Genomic DNA, 14543 nt, shown 5'->3' on the forward strand with positions numbered 1-14543 from the left:
GCGCCTCTTTGAAATGTTCTTTGACTCAGTTCCATGGGCCACTTGCTGTGTGGGCAGCTGTCTTTGACAAAGTCTTGGGGGCTACAAACGCTATAACCACCAAGGAGAGAGCCGCTGCTATCTCTCGCTCCTGAGGAACTAAATCACCACCTCTGAAACTCTTAAAGGCATCCGTTACATTTACGGTGCCCCCAGGACACCCCCACGACAGCTCGCCATTACAGCTTGCCAGCTGTTGGGCTCAACCCCGCAAACATTTAACAGTCTGGCAGGGGAGGGGGGAACGAAAGGGGCTGATTGCAATTAGAACAGCACACGCTCTAGGCGAGATTGCCACCTGGGAAATGCAAGGAAATGTCGTGTTATCTATAACAGGAGAGTTGTGCATGTTTACATGAACTTCTGAATGGTAGAATCAAGGGCCAGAGGGAGGGGAGGAAATGAAGTAGGGTTCCCCCCCCCTCGTAGAGATCTTTAAGTGGTCCCCAAAACTTTCCATGGTCTTGGGAAATGTGGTCAACCCAGTATTCCCCATGAGGGTTTAGAATGGATCTGGATTCTCATCATGCCCTTCCCACCCAGAGCCTCAATGAAACACACACACACAAAACAGCCTTTGCCCCAAATTGTGGATTGGTACATGAAAGTCTGGGAAATGAAAGGCAGTCAGAGAATACCGACAAAAGCAGAGTGGCTTGCCAAATTATTGGAGTATTACAATATATCCAAAACAACAGGAGAAATCAGAAGGATCGCAAAAGAGAAGATAGACAAGGACTGGAAGGTGTTGAAAGGATATTTGCAAAATCATATTGAAAAATCAGAACTCCTATTAGAATAAATAAGTTCCGTTGTAAATACTGAAATACTAAGTAAGATGGATAACAATGTGTAACAGAAAAAGAAGAAAAAGTGTGTGAAAGAAAGTAATAGAAGTGGAAAGAAATAGCAACTGAGTAGATTGGAAGTCTAACACAAGGGTGGTGAGGGGTGAGGGATGGTGGTGGGAAAAGGAAGTATGTGTGGGATGGAGTGCGGGTATGTATGAATATTTTTAAGGAAGAAGAAGAAGAAGAGTTTGGATTTGATATCCCGCCTTTCACTCCCCTTCAGGAGTCTCAAAGCGGCTAACAATCTCCTTTCCCTTCCTCCCCCACAACAAACACTCTGTGAGGTGAGTGGGGCTGAGAGACTTCACAGAAGTGTGACTGGCCCAAGGTCACCCAGCAGCTGCATGTGGAGGAGCGGAGACGCGAACCCGGTTCCCCAGATTACGAGACTCTTAACCACTACACCACACTGGCTCTGTAAGGACTGTATGAAATGTATGTTTGTTTGTATATTCGTAATATGAATGTATTAATGTTGAATTATTTTAATAAAATAAATATATATATATATATTTAAAAAAGAAAGAAAGTCAATCAGAGAGGTCCTGGAGGACCATGAGACACAAATTATTTCTGAAGTTTCTCTTAAGGCGTCGGAGAAGGAAAAAGGCACAGCCTTGGCCTCCATGACTGTCAGAGATATCTCTAGCAGAGAGGAGTCTGCAGAGGGGATGGAAGAGGCAGAGGAAAACAGAAACTTGATTCTTTCACACAACGAAAGTGAGAGAAGCCCTTCTCGCTCTGGAACGCTGCCTGTAAGTTTTCGCAGTTGCACAGAGACGCAGGAGCAGGAGGCAGGTGGTAGGAATCTGGAGGAGTCAGCTACCTCTGGAGGAGGAATTGGTTGCACCTCCAAGAAGTAGGAGGCAAGTATTAGAACAAAGGAAGACCAGCGGGGAAGGACGTGGCGTATATCTGGCCTTGGAGGGAGCCAGAAGCCAGTCGAGTCCTGACTCTGACAGTGAGGAATGAGTTGTGGAAGCTCGGACTGCTGAAAGTCTGTTATTGCTAAATAAACCTTAACTAGTAAAACTGCCGGGACACTGTGGTTTAAACCACAGAGCCTAGGGCTTGCCAATCAGAAGGTCGGCAGTTTGAATCCCTGCGATGGGGTGAGCTCCCGTTGCTCAGTCCCTCCTCCTGCCAACCTAGCAGTTCAAAAGCACGTCAAAGTGCAAGTAGATAAATAGGTACCACTCCGGTGGGAAGGTAAACGGTATTTCTGTGCGCTGCTCTGGTTCGCCAGAAGTGGTTTAGTCGTGATGGCCACATGACCCAGAAGCTGTACACTGGCTCCCTCGGCCAATAAAGCAAGATGAGCGCCGGAACCCCAGAGTCAGCCATGACTAGACCTAATGGTCAGGCGTCCCTTTACCTTTACTTTTAGCAAAACTGCCAGCGTTCCATGTCCTGTGTGAGAGAAGTGCTAAACCTGACAACGACACTGGCTAGGGTAGTCCACAGCAAGCAGAAAATGCACAAAGCCCACTGAGATCCTCAGCAGCTCTTAAAAAAAAAAAAAAATCCCTAGCAGGACTCCTAGCTCTTGCCTCAACTTTCATTTTACGTGGTTCATTGGCAACTCTATAAATTCCAGGTGTCCCAAGCATTTGATACACACACAACCCCCAGAGTTTTAAGAATCCTTATAAAAGCCTTTAGAGATCGTCTGTGGTTATTATACCCATGCTCCAGATGGGGACTAGAGAAAGACTGAGGCTGAGTGAATCATAGCTTGCCAAAGCCCACCTAATGAGTCGGCACCTGAGAGGAGACCAGAACGGGATGCTCTTGCCCTGATCAAGCCCTGTGCTTCCAACCAAATATAACTCCCCTTTAGTTCGTTATCTCCTCTTTTCTTTGAGTATTGCCTTGATCTTGATTACCGCCTTCCAAGGAGCCGAGAAGCACCGCCACCGCGCTTTGCTAATTCGATCGGGCTGTGGGAGAAGCAGGGCTGAGGTAATAGGCAGTGCGGCAGAGGTCAGGAGAAGCAGCCGAGCCACATTAAAAGGAAATCTCAAGCGCGGCTCCCTTCGAAGGAGAAATTTGCTCCAAACGTGCCAGAGCAACTGGCAAAACTAATAAAGAGGAGCAGCACTTTTGCTCCTTGGGTTTTGTTTTTCTCCCAACAGTGCTGTTTGTTTTCGATCGAGAGACCAATCTGGGCTGGTGCTTTTCCTCACACGCTCTGCACTGCAGTACAGTAAATACTGCGCTCCCACAGGCCTGTTGATCCAGCGCCAGCCAACCCATCTCCCAGCATCCAAAGCCAAAGTGACCAGGAAGGGGGGAAAGAGACAGCATTAAGCAACAGGTCTCCAGTAAACAGAAATGTGTCTCTCTCAGATCACACCTGGACACTACACTTCAGTTAATGTAGCCCAGCTATTTGGTGCTGGAGGAGACTCTTCAGAGTCCCGTGGACTGCAAGAAGATCAAATCTATCCATTCTGAAGGAAATCAGCCCTGAGTGCTCACTGGAAGGACAGATCCTGAAGCTGAGGCTCCAATACTTTGGCCACCTCCTGAGAAGAGAAGACTCCCTGGAAAAGACCCTGGTGTTGGGAAAGATGGAGGGCACAAGGAGAAGGGGACGACAGAGGACGAGGTGGTGGGACAGTGTTCTCGAAGCTAAGAACATGAGTTTGACCAAACTTCTGGAAGCAGTGGAAGACAGGAGGGCCTGGCGTGCTCTGGTCCAGGGGGTCACGGAGAATCGGACACGACTAAACAACAATAATAGCTATTTATGCACTTTTGTTGTTTATTTATTGCTTTTATAGGCCGTGTCCAGTTCTGGGCACCACAGTTTTAAGAAGAACATTGACAAGCCGGAATGTGTGCAAAGGAGGGCATCCTGGGTGATAAAGAGTCTGGAAACCAAGCCTTATGAGGAATGGTTGAGGGAGTTTGGTATATTTAGCATGGAGAAAAGGAGACTGGGGGAGTTGGATATGTTTAGCCTGGGAAAGAGAAGTCTGAGAGGAGATGAAACATGAAATTTATTATGGTCAGAGACCAGCTTAAAGGGAGGAGATAAGATAGCCCACCTTCAGATATCTAAAGGGTTCACATGGAAGGTGGAACAAGCTTGTTTTCTCCTGCTCCGGAGGGTAGGACCCAAACCAGTGGATTCAAATTACAAGAAAGGAGACTCCTACTAAATATTAGGAAGAACTTATTGACGTGAAGAGCTGTTCAATAGTTGAATGGGTAACCTTGGAAGGTGGTAGACTCTCCTTCATTGCAGGTTTCTAGAGAGAGAGCTTGGGTGGCCATCTGTCAGGGATTCCTGCATTGCAGGGGATTGGACTAGATGAATCTTGGGATCCCTTCCAACTCTACTATTCTATGGTTCTATATATTCCATGGATGTTGTGCTAGCAAGACCCCATGGGCCTTCAAAGCTCTTGAATCAGGGTTTGGGGAGTTTCCAACCTGGTGCTATTCCCTGGAACCACACCAGGCACCCCTTCTTGGTGGACTAGCCCTCTTCTCACCATGTCAAGCTTGCTTCAGACATGTCCTTCTGAGCCTGGGTCCTGGCTACATGCCCCCAAAGCAAGAGAGTAATTTAAAAACACACACACACAGTTGCTTGGTTCAATATCTTATCTGTGCAGATATCATTCCTTCAGGGATGTGGTTCCTAGGCCTTGAGGAAGGCAGCAAGGAGACTCACAGGTCCTGCTTTTTCACTTGCTCTTCCAGCTGTCAGAGCAGCCCACCTCAGCACCCTTCTTCCTGCCTCCCCCCTCTTCCAGCTTATTTTCTCCCTCCCCCCCCCCGAAAATCAGAAGCATGCATCAGGGGCACCATGCAGTGATGCCCGCACTGCTGCAATTCTTCTGACTCTGCCAGGAAAGGGCATGGCTAGACGCCCTCCCACTGTAGAACCTGACAGCATGCTTCATGTGCAAAATAGTATACAATTGTTTAACAACATATCTGTATCTCTGCATCAAGACTGCTTCTATTCCTCCTCCCCACTCCCCCCATCCTAAAATGTGTCATAATTTGATGGTGAGGGGAGAAATTTGGATTCAGCGTTCTTGCAAGGACAGAGATTTGTACCAAATGCTCACTATAATCAAAACATGATAGCAGGGCTGTGTTACGCATTTGCAGAGAAGTTATCCAGAAAAGGTTGCTATCTAAACTAGAACACATTCAGCAAGGAGCTGTCCAGAGTGCCGGGTGCTGAAAGTAATGGCCAGCAAAATTGCTCTCCTCTTAAGCTACTGGCAATGGGAAAGCGCAATGCAACTGCAATTCAACACTGTGGTGTGTGTGCTCTTGGAATTCCTCCCCCATCTCTAGCAAGCCTGAAGGGGGGGAAAGGCAACAGCGAAATAAAATCCATATACGTTCCAATATACTGGTTGGTTCCACATGCAATAAGAAAGCGTGTATACAGGAGGCGAAAGCTGTGATTTCATTTTTACATAGCAGGCGCAACATTTATTCTCACCACCCGCAATGTGATAAGTGCCATATATTTATATATATAGGAAATCATCCCTGCAGAAATCTGGCGTCTTCACACTTGTGCTTAAAAGAACAGATTTATGGTTTGCGTTTGCAAAGCTGTGGGTGGGTATCGACGTCGGAGTGAGCGAGGAGACGATGGGACTCTGACAGGAACCAAACACGCCAAATGAGGATGTCGTTCAAGGCCTCCCACATATAATCTGCCAGTGCTTCTTGTGTGTTCCCCAGGCTACTGCCAACTTAACTGTGCCTGTTTTGGAAAACTGTGGCGAACGTGTTTTAGCTGTACAGCAAATAGTATGAATACAAAATGGGAGGCAATCGACTGCCACTACTAATAAGGTATATACTATGCAGAGCTAGGACGCGGGTGGCGCTGTGGGTTAAACCACAGAGCTTAGGACTTGCTGATCAGAAGGTCGGCGGTTCAAATCCCCACAACAGGGTGAGCTCCCATTGCTCAATTGCTGCTCCTGCCAACCTAGCAGTCTGAAAGCACATCAAAGTGCAAGTAGATAAATAGGTACCGCTCTGGTGGGAAGGTAAACGGTGTTTCCGTGCGCTGCTCTGGTTCGCCAGAAGCGGCTTAGTCATGCTGACCACATGATCCGGAAGCTGTACGCCGGCTTCCTCGGCCAATAAAGCGAGATGAGCGCAGCAACCCCAGAGTCAGCCACGACTGGATCTAATGCTCAGGGGTCCCTTTACCTTTACCTATGCAGAGCTAGAGAGACTGAGGCTTTGACCAGGGAAATCTCTGACTCAGATCCCTATGCAGCTGATAAGGACTGTTCCATGTGTTCTACAGCAACACATCCAGGTTGGCCAGCCAATATATACCCAAGCAGTGGGATAGAGACAGTTCCAGCTCTCTCCTGGTCTTTTATAATATTTGTGTCGTTCTAGCTCTTAGTGAACAAGTAGTAAGTTGGTCGGTCTGGTTGTGGAACTCTGTAGCATGAGGGGAGCAAGATACACCGGCCTGAGCTTGGAGAAAGGGTAGGATAATGACACAAATATTATAAAAGACAAGGAGGGGAAGGCATAATAAGTGATATGAGGCACAAATGATGGAGCAAATGCATTTTCCATTACTCCGGAGTGTAGGACCTGATCCAATTGATTCAAATTAAAAGAAAATTGATTCAAACTAAGCAGTAGGAAGAACTTTCTGATGGTAGGAGCTGACGTTTTTCAGCAAAGGCTGAGAAGTCACTTAAAAGGGATGCTCTAGTAATAGACTTGCTGTCTAAATGGGCATCGCAGCCCCTTCTACCTCTGTTTCATTACTCTATGCAATGCTGAACCGAACAAAAATCCTTGACAAAACTAACAACAAAAAATGGGTTGGGAGGATAATGTCTCCATACATTGGTACCATTTCTCCTTTGCTTACCCCTCGCTAACATTGGATCTGGCCCCAATATGCTTACTGTAGATTGTGCATCAGAAGATCTGCATAAAATGCCTCTGTTCAGGCCGACCCCAAGGGAGCCCCCATCCTCCCCCCTGAGCTATTTCTGTGTGCTTCCCATGGCTCGTGACTGCAAGGCCATGGCATGCTGTTGCGCTCCCATGTCATTGATAAAAATACTCCCCTTCATGGTGCTAAAGTGTTTGAGAGATGCCCTCAGCACAAGTATGGCTCTGCCTCAGTAGTTTTATAGTTATTGGCTATTGTTCCAGCTTCCTCAATGAAATCCAACATTAAAATGGCTTTCTATATTCCTTGAGTGCATTCATTCCATCACCTCCTGGCAGCAAAATTGGCCTTTCAGCTGTATATACTGCCTCGTGAAAGGCACTTCATAGACTCATATTTGGAGGGGGGGGAGGAAATCCCTCCTGAAAACACACCTTTCCCATGGAATCCTTGCCACTATTCCCTCTTGTACTTTGCTAATGTGGTGTACTGGCGCAGGGGTCAGCAAACTTTTTCAGCAGGGGGCCAGTCCACTGTCTCTCAGACCTTGGGGGGCTGGACTAGGGGTTTTTTGGGGGGGACAAATTCCTATGCCCTACAAATAACTCAGAGATGCATTTAAAATAAAAGCACACATTCTACTCATGTAAAAACACACTGACTCCCGGGCTGTCCGCGGGCCAGATTTAGAAGGCGATTGTGCCAGATCTAGCTGCCAGGCCTTAGTTTGCCTACCCATAGTTTAGAGCATTGCTGTATGACCCAGGAGGCCAGGGTTCAAATCCACACTCAGACTTGAAGCTCACTAGGTGACCTTGGGCCAAGTCAACATCTCTCAGCCTAGCCCACCTCACAGGGCTGTTGTGAAGAAAAGCCACATACATTTCCTTGGAGGAAAATACAGTATACAGTGGTACCTATGGTTACAGACACTTCAGGTTACAGATGCTTCAGGCTACAGAATCCCCTAACCCAGAAATAGAACCTCGGGTTAAGAACTTTGCTTCAGGATGAGAACAGAAATCGTGCTCTGACAGCGCGGCGGCAGCGGGAGGCCCCATTAGCTAAAGTGGTGCTTCAGGTTAAGAACAGTTTCAGGTTAAGAACGGACCTCCGGAACGAATTAAGTACTTAACCAGAGGTACCACTGTACAGATGTAACAAACAAAATAATAACTAAATAAATGTGTAATCAGAGAGATAGCAGTAATGGTAGCAGCGTGTGTGTTTTCTTGCCCAGTTATTGCAATTCTTCTGGTGCAGACATTTATCCCACTGTTTTTCTTACCAATTGAGTTGCTATGCATTTTGGGGGGAGGGGGGATATTTGCAGCTGCGTACACAAGTTCATCCACAAAGAGGCTGCAGGAGAGAGAGAAGTGCCTAGATTTAGAAACTCCTGTGCAGGTTGGGAGTTTAGGATCCTTTAACAAATGTGCATTCGGATGCACAGCCAAATATGAGCTCACTGAAAACAATGGCGACGATGCCTACATTTAGATAAGCATTCCTTATACGTATAATAATATTGAACTATTGCATTTATATCCCAGCCTTTTCTCTAAAGAGCTCAAGGTGGCCATACATGGTTCTCCATCTCCTCATTTAATCCTCACATCAACCCTGTGAAGTAGGCCGGGCTGAGAGGAAGTGACCATCACCCAAAGCCACTCAGTGAGCTCCATGTGATCACGCTGACCACTCCAGCTCCTTCCATTTTAACCATGATTCCTAAAAAAAAACACCAAGGGAATCCTAGGCATTCTGTAGAAATGCCACAGACAGCCAAGAGCATTGTGGCGGGGAGAAAACAGTGGCAAAAAAGCGATTAGGTTTCATGCATTCCTAACGCGACTTATTGTTGCAAAGGTTTCCAAAATGCTGCAGATGAAGGGCTTTGACAAATCAAGCAAGAAGGTAAGCACACTTCTCATTTCTCTATTTTTAATAAATCACAACGTCACCAAACTGCTTCCTTCCCTTGCTTGTAAGTTAATGGAAATCTACACAGAGTGGAGAAACATCCCCTTCGGAGCTACGGATCACAAGGGCAGGATGATGGTAGCCTGATCTCATTAATGTATATTTAGAGGCACCAAAGTGCTCTCAGATGCACACAATTAGCTTCGCCCACTAATTAGATGAAGAGGGGAGCTCCGTCTGAGGGTAGATGGTGATGTGTATTGACTGGAAAACGGGGTCTCTCTTTACAGGCAAGGAAGCCCGGATACGATGTAAGGTTAAACAATTTGTAATTGACGGGAAGCTATTATTGCTATTGTTCTTGTTCTTAAAATTATTTCTGGTATTCGTGACAAGGGTAGCCAGTGACTTCCATGGGAAATGAGGAGTGGGGGTTGGCTTTTACCCGAGAACGTAAGTAGAAGGCCATTACCTCCTCCCCCTTGGCTGGTGAATGAGAAATCAGCTGTTCCGGGACTCCTGATGGTTGTGTTAAAGCCATGCCAACATATCCATTAGAGCAAGGGGAGTCAATGCAGGTCCCAAAGACTTACTAGGCTATGGCTCCCTCCCTCTTAATCCTACATTTATGGGATGCAAAGCCAGACAGGCCTCTTGGGTGCCTCGTCTGCTGACAGAAAAGTTAAGAGCCATGGCTTTGCTCTGTATTGGTAGTAACCCCTGGCCTTGTTCTTGCCTTGTGTAGACCCAGTGACAGGGACAACAGGAGTTTATCCCTTTCGTCACACGCAAACACCTTTGCAAATGCAACCAGGAAGTTCTGAGAGCCAGCCGCCTGTGGGAATGTTCTGGGGTGCAGGAGAGGATATATTGACTAATTATATCCTTATCCAACTTGTGCTAACAAGTTCCCAAAATATCAGCAGAGTTTATAGACATTCCCCTTTAAGTTCGCAACGGTAACGCTTGCACAGGTTCGCTAGAACCTCTATAATAATTACTCTGGTAATTTCCCCTTTGTTCCCTCTTAAAATACAAGACACGACACAGTCTTCATAAAAGTATAAAAGAGTTTACTCACGTTCTGTTCACAATATGATCCCAGAAGGCAGACAGGCTTAAAAAGGTTACATACACTTAGGATCTATCTTGTAGCAAGATAGTCCTTGTCTCCTCTCTTGGCTGGGAGCCAAGAGGGCATCCTTAGATGTTTCCTCATCGAAGGAAGATGGCAGAGAGAGAGAGATGGCTGCCTGCCCTGTGCTTTTATCATTTACCTGCACAGGTGAGGCCACACCCACCTCTGGTCACATGCGGAGGAAGTCCGTCCCCAGGAAGTTTACCTGCTTGCTAGACAGACATCCCTCCCCATGTTCTAAGATGTACACTCTAGGAATGTTGTCATTGACTGCTCCTGTGTTTTTCATCCCACACCGCCAGCACCCAAAACTCGTCTCAGCTTATGCAGGAGAAAGAAGCTGAAGGTCTTCCAATGTTTCTCAAACTTGGGTCCCCAGCTGTTGTTGGACTGCAACTCCCATCGTAGAATCATTGAATTTTAGACTTGGAAGGAACCCCTTTTTAAGCTTTTTTGCTAGGCTTGATGGGAGAGGAAATAGAAAAAAGCAGGTCAAAGGTTATTTATGTATGCTACGACTGCTGCCAGAACTTTGTTAGCCCAAAAATGGAAAGTACCAGATTTACCAACAGTAGAGGAGTGGCAGACGAAGATGGTAGATTATGCAGAACTAGCAAAACTGACCTGCATTCGAAACTGGAGGAAACAAAATCCCAAAGAGATTGGAGTAAATGTATGGATTATAAAATAATAACTGTAGAAATTTGCAGGACTGAAATGAATCTTAAGGCGTAGACTGGACTGGATATAATAAGAAACTGTGGAAAGGTGACTGAAGCAAGAAAACCTGTTGAAGGATGGGAGGGAAGTCAATGCTCAGCAGAGTGTTTGGAAAGAATGTGGGTAAATGATTGTTGAATATTATTGTACTTTGTTTGTTTGTATTAAATGAAAAATCAATAAAAAGCATTAAAAAAAATAGAGTTGGAAGGAACACTGAGGGTCATCTACTCCAACCCCCTGAAATGCAGGAATCTCAGCTAAAGCATCTGTGACAGATGGCCATCCAACCTCTGCTTAAAAACCTTCTAGGAAGAGAAGTCCACAACCTCCCAAGAGAGACTATTCCACTGTCAAATAACTCTTACTGTCAGAAAGTTTTTCCATATGTTTAGTCAGAATCTCTTTTAACTTGTATCCATTGGTTCAAGTCCTAACCTCCAGAGCAGGAGGAAACAAGCTTGTTCCCTCTTCCATGTGACAGCCCTTGAGATATTTGAAGATGGCTATCATATCTCTTCTCAGTCTCCTCTTTTCCAGGCTAAACGTATTCAGCTCCTTCAACCACTCCTCATATGGCTTAGTTTCCAGTGTTTGAAAGTCTTGTAGCTTCAGATTCTGAACTTTTGCACATTAAGCATCATGGATTTCAGAAAATAAATGGTTTTCATGAGTTTCTCAACTCTTTGGTGTTACCTTCTTCCTTGCTTTTATGTGTGTATTTCAAACACCTTACACAGAACACAGAATCTGGCGACCATCCAGGTCGTAGAATAGAATAGAATCATAGAGTTGGAAGAGACCACAAGGGTCATCGAGTCCAACCCCCTGCCAAGCAGGAAACACCATCAGAGCACTCCTGACATATGGTTGTCAAGCCTCTGCTTAAAGACCTCCAAAGAAGGAGACTCCACCACACTCCTTGGCAGCAAATTCCACTGTCGAACAGCTCTTACTGTCAGGAAGTTCTTCCTAATGTTTAGGTGGAATCTTCTTTCTTGTAGTTTGTATCCATTGCTCCGTGTCCGCTTCTCTGGAGCAGCAGAAAACAACCTTTCTCCCTCCTCTAGGTGACATCCTTTTATATATTTGAACATGGCTATCATATCACCCCTTAACCTCCTCTTCTCCAGGCTAAACATGCCCAGCTCCCTTAGCCGATCCTCATAAGGCATTGTTTCCAGGCCTTTGACCATTTTGGTTGCCCTCCTCTGTACACGTTCTAGTTTGTCAGTGTCCTTCTTGAACTGTGGTGCCCAGAACTGGACACAGTACTCCAGGTGAGGTCTGACCAGAGCAGAATACAGTGGCACTATAACTTCCCTTGATCTAGATGCTATACTCCTATTGATGCAGCCCAGAATTGCATTGGCTTTTTTAGCTGCCGCGTCACACTGTTGGCTCATGTTAAGTTTGTGGTCAACCAAGACTCCTAGATCCTTTTCACATGTACTGCTCTCAAGCCAGGTGTCACCCATCTTGTATTTGTGCCTCTCATTTTTTTTGCCCAAGTGCAATACTTTACATTTCTCCCTGTTAAAATTCATCTTGTTTGTTTTGGCCCAGTTCTCTAATCTGTCAAGGTCGTTTTGAAGTGTGATCCTGTCTTCTGGGGTGTTAGCCGCCCCTCCCAGTTTGGTGTCATCTGCAAATTTGATCAGGATGCCCTTGAGTCCATCATCCAAGTCGTTGATAAAGATGTTGAATAAGACCGGGCCCAAGACAGAACCCTGTGGCACCCCACTAGTCACTCTTCTCCAGGATGAAGAGGAACCATTGATGAGCACCCTTTGGGTCCGGTCAGTCAGCCAGTTACAAATCCACTGAGTGGTAGCATAGTCAAGACCGCATTTTACCAGCTTCTTTACAAGAATATCATGGGGCACCTTGTCAAATGCCTTGCTGAAATCAAGGTAGACTACATCCACTGCGTTCCCTTCATCTACCAGGCTTGTAATTCTGTCAAAAAATGAGATCAGGTTAGTCTGACATGACTTATTTTTCAGAAATCCATGCTGACTATTGGTGATCACAGCATTCCTTTCTAGGTGCTCACAGATTGTTTGCTTAATGATCTGCTCCAGAATCTTCCCTGGTATTGATGTTAGACTGACTGGGCGGTAATTATTTGGGTCCTCTCTTTTCCCCTTTTTGAAAATAGGGACAACATTTGCCCTCCTCCAGTCCGCCGGGACTTCGCCTGTTCTCCAGGAATTCTCAAAGATGACTGCCAGTGGTTCTGAGATCACATCTGCCAGTTCTTTTAATACTCTTGGATGCAGTTCATCTGGCCCTGGAGACTTGAATACATCTAAACTAGCCAAGTATTCTTGTACTATCTCCTTAGTTATTCTGGGCTGTGTTTCCTCTGCTGAATCTTTTGCTCCAAATTCTTCAGGTCGGGCATTGTTTTCTTTATCGGAGAAGACTGAGGCAAAGAAGGTATTGAGGAGTTCAGCCCTTTCTGTGTCCCCTGTTTGCATTTCACCATCTTCTCCTCTGAGTGACCCCACTGTTTCTTTGTTCTTCCTTTTGCTACGAACATACCCATAGAAGCCTTTTTTGTTGCTTTTAACCTCTCTAGCAAGCCTGAGTTCATTCTGTGCTTTAGCTTTTCTGACTTTGTGTCTACACGTGCTGGCTATTTGTTTGAATTCCTCTTTGGTGGTTTCCCCCCTTTTCCATTTTTTGTACACATCCTTTTTTAATCTTAACTCAGTTAAAAGTTCTTTAGATAGCCACCCTGGCTTCTTTAGGCACCTTCCATGTTTCCGTCTCATTGGTATTGCCTGAAGTTGTGCTTTTACTATCTCCCTCTTAACAAACTCCCAGCCATCACAAACTCCCTTTCCTTTTAGTATTACTGTCCATGGGATCTCACCCAGCACTTCCCTAAGTTTTATGAAGTCGGCTTTCTTAAAGTCAAGAAATTGAGTCCTAGTATGCTTGGCTGCTCCTTTCCGTTGTATAGTAAACTTCAGAAGAGCATGATCACTTGCGCCTAATGATCCTTCCACTTCTACCCCATTAACCAGGTCATCGACATTGGTTAGGACCAGATCTAAAATGGCTGTTCCTCTTGTTGCTTCTCCCACTTTCTGGACAATGAAGTTGTCTGCAAGGCCAGTGAGGAATCTGTTTGACCTTATGCTCTTGGCTGAGTTTGACATCCAACAAATATCTGGGTAATTGAAGTCCCCCATTACTACTATCTCCCTTCCTTTTGCATGCTTGGCCATCTGTTCCAGGAAGGCATCATCTATGTCCTCCGTTTGGCTTGGGGATCTATAGTAAACTCCCACAATGAGATCACTATTATTCTTCTCTCCCTTAATTTTGACCCAAATGCTCTCACTTTGGCTTTGAGGTTCTAAATCTTGGATCTCTTCACAGGTATACACATCCCTGACATATAACGCCACTCCTCCTCCTTTCTTGTCTGGTCTGTTTCTCTGAAATAGATTGTATCCCTCCATTTTTACATTCCAATCGTGGGACTTATCCCACCAGGTTTCAGTGATGCCTATTATGTCATATTTAGTTTGCTGTACCAAGAGCTCAAGCTCATCTTGTTTATTTCCCATGCTTTGTGCATTAGTGTACAGACATTGAAGTCCATTAGTCATTCCCCCGTGTCTCTTATTTAAGGATTTTTTCCTCCCACCACTAGGTCTGCTTGCTGCTTGCTCCATTTGGTCTATGACATTTGGATGATCATCTTCATCAATTAATAGACTCTTACCTTCAGTTGACTCTTACCTTACCAGTTGATTCAATATGATGCAGGAAATGGAGGAATCCAAGTCAAAGAATAACCAAGAAAAGTCAGAGGCTATGTTGTGCAAAGGCCTTACCAGGACATTGCAGGAAGAATAAACTTACCAAGCTCTTGCTGAGACCAAGCACAAAAGAACTTTTGCAAGTACTTTCTGGGCATGTGGTCCAGAGAGCACTG

The 14543-nt window shown here is 45.5% G+C and overlaps 1 protein-coding gene across 4 annotated transcripts in view; it reads right to left on the reverse strand.

Moving 5' to 3' along the window:
* PLXNA4 (plexin A4) overlaps positions 1–14543 on the reverse strand; it is a 618767-nt gene that overhangs the window by 256716 nt on the left and 347508 nt on the right. The gene's annotated exons all lie outside the window — the stretch shown is intronic.

The sequence above is a fragment of the Podarcis tiliguerta genome (genome assembly GCF_965153285.1).
Source record: "Podarcis tiliguerta genome assembly, chromosome: 10".
NCBI lineage: Eukaryota > Metazoa > Chordata > Lepidosauria > Squamata > Lacertidae > Podarcis > Podarcis tiliguerta.